Source organism: Oncorhynchus masou, unplaced genomic scaffold, assembly GCF_036934945.1.
Source record: "Oncorhynchus masou masou isolate Uvic2021 unplaced genomic scaffold, UVic_Omas_1.1 unplaced_scaffold_5670, whole genome shotgun sequence".
NCBI classification, from domain to species: domain Eukaryota; kingdom Metazoa; phylum Chordata; class Actinopteri; order Salmoniformes; family Salmonidae; genus Oncorhynchus; species Oncorhynchus masou.
This window is the reverse complement of record NW_027012090.1, coordinates 1-7,575: the sequence shown is the minus strand read 5'-3', so window position 1 is coordinate 7,575 and position 7,575 is coordinate 1. Positions and strand designations below refer to the sequence as shown.

At 48.4% G+C, this 7,575-nt stretch overlaps 1 pseudogene; it reads right to left on the bottom strand.

The window, feature by feature from the left end:
* Positions 1–348: 348 nt before the first annotated feature.
* LOC135536184 (uncharacterized) lies at positions 349–7,006 on the bottom strand (annotated as a pseudogene).
* Positions 7,007–7,575: the final 569 nt, after the last annotated feature.

Sequence of the window (7,575 nt, the reverse complement as noted above, 5' to 3'; positions counted from 1 at the left end):
CTTTTCCGAAAAGAAAAAAAAAACTTCACAACTAAATGTGAACTACAATGCAGCCTCTGCCGATCTGGCAGAATGATCTCATGGTTATGTACATCAATCCAGTAGCCATTTTGTTTTGTAAACTGCATCACATGAGCGCTACAGAAACACAGCTAACCAAACAAAGGCTGTTCTTAGATTTTTCACAGACCTCAAAAGTGGTTTTAAGCTTTGTTGTGGCACTTAGAACATCACATGTTGTTATTTTCCTATTTTAAAAAGGTGTGATTTGAGAGAGAACTATTGAAAAATTCTATGAAATTTGGGGAAAAAATAAAACAAAATCAAGCAAAGGAGAATGCAGATTTTTATAGGGAGCTAAGAATGTTCTCCACAGGCTGGGACAGACCAGATCACACAGATTTAAGGTTTAAACAGTAAAACCAGGGTCATGTTCATTTGGGCACAACGTGACAAAAAAAAAAATGATTAGAACTTATTGGAAACTGTTCGGCTAGTATCTCAGTGCTCCATGGACCTTTTAAATACATGTATCAACAGCGTGTGTGTGTGTGTGTGTGTGTGCAGAGTGTTTTAATTTGAGTTGGGTTCCTGTGGGTGGTGGGAGGGTTTCTCGGGTCTGTGTCTCCCAGGAACGGACAGGCCTTGTCAGCTGGGGTGTCCACTGAGCGCCTGTCAGGAAATACACATCTCAGCTGGAAAGACGTTCACATGTGTCTCTATTGAACATATTTCTTGGTCCAGGACTCTCTGAGTAGCAGGTCGCAATACACGCTGGACACAAATTGGTTGAATCATGTTGTTTCCACATAAAACAAAATTATTAAATGTAATGAGGATGAATCAATGTGGAAAACTAATCGAATTTGCAAAAAAGTAAAACGTCCAATATATATATATATTTTTAAAAACATTTAAACCTGAAATGAAATGACGTGATTCACATTTAGTTTGATTTCATGTAGATTTCACGTTAAGTTGACAACTCAATTAAATGTAAATACAAATGTGATGTTTAACTGGTGTCTGTGCCCAGCTGGTAGGGACTGAAACAGGTCATTACACATGGTAGAAGGGAAGGGGGGAGTGGAACGAGAGAGGTGGGGAGGGGGTAAATAGTTAACCTAAAATAAGAAGTTATGTAACACTGAGATATACACACACTGACAGACACACCAGCTTTCTGAACTCTTGAGTATAGGTCATAGCATTTCATGCCAGCTGCTGTTGACAAACTGAAGAGAGCTAGACGACTTCAAGTGTGTAACACTCACACTCAAACACACACCATTTCGCTCCACAGTAGCAAGCAAGGTATGTGTATGGCTACATGTGTTTGTGTTAGTGTGCGCACAACTTGTGCATTTGGGTGTGTGTGTGTGTCAAAGGTCTCTTACCTTGTGAAGCATGATGACCAGGCTAATGGGAGGTGAAGCCTGGGTTGTCTGTCACAGTCCTCCAGCGAATCAGGAGCGGCACACCGCTGGTCTCCGGTAGCAACAGACACAGTCCTGCTCCGACAATGGGGCCACTCCCATAAAGAATCATAGCGGCCAATGGGATGGTTTCTCCTCTAGGACTGATTACCGCATTGAGGATACACCCACTCTGTAACACAGACACACCAAGCCCACACACTTCTGTCTGAAACACACACACACACACAGTTAAGATACAGCTTGCCCGCATAACTCAAACATACACATATTGCACAAACAGAGATACACACACATACACATCAGGTATTACTCAAGCATGGAGATAAGATGACCTTTGACCCAGGCGAGTGTGTGAGGTCAATAGATACGTGCTGTGTGTCTGCTGGGTTGCGATAGGGACTTGTCCTGTCAGGGTCAGACACAGACACACTCCGTACCTGATGAGCGTAGGGAAGAGCTCGATGCCGTAGAGTATACACACAAACACACTGGTCTGCATACACAGCTTCCCCACCAGGGCCAGAGCCATCACCAACCCTGGGACAGCTACACACACACACAGTGTTGGATCACTGGAGGTCGTGTCGATGTGTTTGTTGTGTGTGTGTGTGTGTGTGTGTGTGTGCGTGTGTTTACCGTAGAAGCGTGATGCGAGCAGGGACAGCAGGCAGAAAGAGCCACTGAGGAGCAGGGACAGCATGCTGATTGGGCGTCTGCCACAGCGGGCCAATAGGAATGGGACGAGCAAGCAGGGTGCCTCTGATAGGCCGCTGAAGAACTGAGACAGGAAGACATCCACCCCGAAACGCCCGACATTCAGACAGATACCGTAGTACGTCAGGGCTGACGTTAGCCTAACACACACACATACACAGTGGGGAGAGACAGCATCATACACAGTGGGGAGAGACAGCATCATACACAGTGGGGAGAGACAGCATCATACACAGGGCGGAGAGACAGCATCATACACAGTGGGGAGAGGAAGCATCATACACAGGGCGGAGAGACAGCATCATACACAGTGGGGAGAGACAGCATCATACACAAGGCGGAGAGACAGCATCATTCACATGGCGGAGAGACAATCAGACACAGTGGGGAGAGACAGCATCATACACAGGACGGAGAGACAGCATCATACACAGGGCGGAGAGACAGCATCAGACACAGTGGGGAGAGACAGCATCATACACCGTGGGGAGAGACAGCATCAGACACAGTGGGGAAAGACAGCATCAGAAACAGCATCAGAGACAGCATCATGCACAGTGGGGAGAGACAGCATCATACACAGTGGGGAGAGACAGCATCATACACAGTGGGGAGAGACAGCATCATACACAGTGGGAGAGACAGCATCATACACAGTGGGGAGAGACAGCATCAGACACAGTGGGGAGAGACAGCATCATACACAGTGGGGAGAGACAGCATCATACACCGTGGGGAGAGGAAGAATCAGAAACAGCATCAGAGACAGCATCATACACAGTGGGGAGAGACAGCATCATACACAGTGGGGAGAGACAGCATCATGCACAGTGGGGAGAGACAGCATCATACACCGTGGGGAGAGGAAGAATCAGAAACAGCATCAGAGACAGCATCATACACAGTGGGGAGAGACAGCATCATACACAGTGGGGAGAGACAGCATCATGCACAGTGGGGAGAGACAGCATCATACACAGTGGGGAGAGACAGCATCATACACCGTGGGGAGAGGAAGAATCAGAAACAGCATCAGAGACAGCATCATACACAGTGGGGAGAGACAGCATCATACACAGTGGGGAGAGACAGCATCATGCACAGTGGGGAGAGACAGCATCATACACAGGGCGGAGAGACAGCATCATACACAGGGCGGAGAGACAGCATCATACACAGGGCGGAGAGACAGCATCATACACAGTGGGGAGAGACAGCATCATACACAGTGGGGAGAGACAGCATCATACACAGTGGGGAGAGACAGCATCATACACAGTGGGAGAGACAGCATCAGACACAGTGGGGAGAGACAGCATCAGACACAGTGGGGAGAGACAGCATCATACACAGTGGGGAGAGACAGCATCATACACAGTGGGGAGAGACAGCATCATACACAGTGGGGAGAGACAGCATCATACACAGGGCGGAGAGACAGCATCATACACAGTGGGGAGAGACAGCATCAGACACAGTGGGGAGAGACAGCATCAGACAAATGCTGTAGAACAAATGGAGTACAGCGGTAGAACACATGGAGTACAGTAGAACAAATGGAGTACAGCGGTAGAACACAGAGGTAGAACACAGCGGTAGAACACATGGAGTACAGCGGTAGTACACAGCGGTAGAACACAGCGGTAGAACACATGGAGTACAGCGGTAGTACACAGCGGTAGAACACAGCGGTAGAACACATGGAGTACAGCGGTAGAACACATGGAGTACAGCGGTAGTACACAGCGGTAGTACACAGCGGTAGAACACAGCGGTAGAACACAGCTGTAGAACACAGCGGTAGAACACAGCGGTAGAACACAGCTGTAGAACACAGCGGTAGAACACAGCGGTAGTACACAATGGTAGAACACAGCGGTAGAACACAGCGGTAGAACACATGGAGTACAGCGGTAGAACACAGCGGTAGAACACGTGGAGTACAGCGGTAGAACACAGCGGTAGAACAGAGCGGTAGAACACATGGAGTACAGCGGTAGAACACAGCGGTAGAACACAGCGGTAGAACACAGAGGTAGAACACAGCGGTAGAACCTGACAACCTCTCTTTTTTTCTACACACTTTCAGTGAGCTACAAAAGTGACACATGTTGTTTTATCTCTGTACTCCAGCACTTTGGATGTTAAATGATACTATGACTATGAGGTTAAAGTCCACTGACAGCTTTAATTTGAGGGTATTTTCATTGTGATAGTTGTGCTAGGAATATGGGACCAAATACTAAACTTTGGGCACTTTTTAATACACAGAATTGAATTCGTCCCAATTACTTTCCATCTCCTAAAATGGAGGTACTGTGTACAAAAAGTGCTGTAATTTCTAAACAGTTCACCCAATATGGATGAAAATACCTTCAAATTAAAGCTGACAGTCTGCACTTTAACATCAGTCATTGTATCATGTTGTTACGGTCCCATAAGACAAACTATAAATGTAAATAACTGACAAACAATACAAAACGGAATCAGGTGGATTTTAGGAGGGGTTCTCAACGACACTACTGGGGGTGTCCACCGAAAAGTTGACAAGCAAAAAGAGTCTGGGTCCTAAAAGACACCCACCATGAATGCCCATTAAATTTGCCCCATAAAACACAAACCAAAATAAACCCCTACAAACCAACTTTGAATATGGAGCTAAAAGACAGTGGGGCAAACCAAAAGGGGAGAAAACAAGATTAAAGGCTTTGTTTTTATCACACTCAAAAGGAGGCGCTAAAACCGTGGTCAAGCACTTCCAACATCTCTCAAGAACTAACTGGAGCAGTGGGCCACTCTTCAATATCACCTGGGCTAGCGCAGGTGATACACCTTCCCACTAACGAGATGGACAACCCAGCGCAGGTGATACACCTACCCACTAACGAGATGGACAACCCAGCACAGGTGATACACCTTCCCACTAACGAGATGGACAACCCAGCACAGGTGATACACCTTCTCACTAACGAGATGGACAACCCAGCACAGGTGATACACCTACCCACTAACGAGATGGATAACCCGGCACAGGTGATACACCTTCCCACTAACGAGATGGACAACCCAGCACAGGTGATACACCTTCCCACTAACGAGATGGACAACCCAGCACAGGTGATACACCTTCCCACTAACGAGATGGACAACCCAGCGCAGGTGATACACCTTCCCACTAACGAGATGGACAACCCAGCACAGGTGATACACCTTCCCACTAACGAGATGGACAACCCAGCGCAGGTGATACACCTTCCCACTAACGAGATGGATAACCCGGCACAGGTGATACACCTTCCCACTAACGAGATGGACAACCCGGCACAGGTGATACACCTACCCACTAACGAGATGGACAACCCAGCACAGGTGATACACCTTCCCACTAACGAGATGGACAACCCAGCACAGGTGATACACCTTCCCACTAACGAGATGGACAACAGCGCAGGTGATACACCCTTCGAGATGGACAATCCACACAGGTGATGCGAGATGGACAACCCAGCACAGGTGATACACCTTCTCACTAACGAGATGGACAACCCAGCACCAGGTGATACCGAGATGGATAACCCGGCACAGGTGATACACCTTCCCACTAACGAGATGGATACCCGAGGTGAACACCTTCCCACTAGCGAGATGGACAGCCAGGTGATGCACCTTCCCTACGTGGTAACCAGCCCGGGTGGTACTACCCACTCAAAATATAAATGGAAAAACCACCTGAGATGACACCCAGCACAGGTGGAGTACAGAGCCAAAACAATACTTTTGAGCTCACCTTCCCACTAACGTAAACACAGACTGACCCACCAGCACACTAGCGAGATGGACAGTCATGGATGACCAGGCGCAGTAGAAGGTGATACACCTTCCCACTAACGGATGGACAGGTGATACACCTCTCATGGACAGCCACCCAAGAAGTGTCCTGCCACTAACGCAGTGGGAAAGTGGATGTTTCCCTCCTGGGATACACCTTGCGTGTCTGCCTTTGGATGGACAGCCCGGCACGGTGTGTGTGGACCAGTCTCCAGTGTGTCTGTGTCCAGGGGGACTGGACAGCACAGGTGTTTCCCACTAACGCAGGTCCTTCCTTTCTGCTGAGATGGACAACCCCCTGTCTTCACAACAGCTGGACAAACCGGCACAGGTGAAACACACACAGACCTGAGTACTGCGTCTACCTCAAAATTATAAATGGAAAAACCTGTAACACTGGATAACAAAACAATGACATACATATGTAACTCATAGTGTGAATGTGTTCTCATGTGTGTGGGAAAGTGTGTTTCCCTCCTGGGTTTTGCGTGTCTGCCTTTGGTATGTGTGCCAGTCTCAGTGTGTGTGTGTGTGTGTCTCCAGCAGTGTATTTGTGTGTGTGCGTGTGTGTATTTGTGTGTGTGTGTGTGTGTGTGTGTGTGTGTGTGTGTGTGTGTGTGTGTGTATTTGTGTGTGTGTGTGTGTGTATTTGTGTGTGTGTGTGTGTATTTGTGTGTGTGTGTGTATTTGTGTGTGTATTTGTGTGTGTGTGTGTATTTGTGTGTGTGTGTGTGTATTTGTGTGTGTGTGTGTGTGTGTGTGTGTGTGTGTGTGTGTGCGTCTGTGTGTATTTGTGTGTGTGTGTGTATTTGTGTGTGTGTGTGTGTGTGTGTGTGTGCGTGCGTGCGTGCGTGCGTACGTGCGTGCGTGTGTGTGTGTGTACCAGGTCTAGACAGCGTTTGTCCTCAGGACTGTGTCTCCTGTACTCCTCCAGAGTGTCCAGCCTCTTCTTCAGGAGCAACCAGTGAGGAGACTCAGGAATGGAGCTGAGAAGGGGGAGATTCATGGCTGAGAAGGGGGAGATTCATGGCTGAGAGGGGGAGATTCATGGCTGAGAAGGGGGAGATTCATGGATGAGAAGGGGGAGATTCATGGCTGAGAAGGGGTGACTCATGGCTGAGAAGGGGGGATTCATGGATGAGAAGGGGGAGATTCATGGCTGAGAGGGGGGAGATTCATGGCTGAGAGGGGAGATTAATGGCTGAGAGGGGGAGATTCATGGCTGAGAAGGGGGAGATTCATGGCTGAGAAGGGGGAGATTCATGGATGAGAAGGGGGAGATTCATGGCTGAGAGGGGGGAGATTCATGGCTGAGAGGGGGAGATTCATGGCTGAGAGGGGGAGATTCATGGCTGAGAGGGGGAGATTCATGACTGAGAAGGGGAGATTCATGGCTGAGAAGGGGAGATTCATGGCTGAGAAGGGGAGATTCATGGCTGAGAAGGGGAGATTCATGGCTGAGAAGGGGGAGATTCATGGCTGAGAAGGGGAGATTCATGGATGAGAAGGGGGAGATTCATGGCTGAGAAGGGGAGATTCATGGCTGAGAAGGGGGAGATTCATGGCTGAGAAGGGGGAGATTCATGGCTGAGAA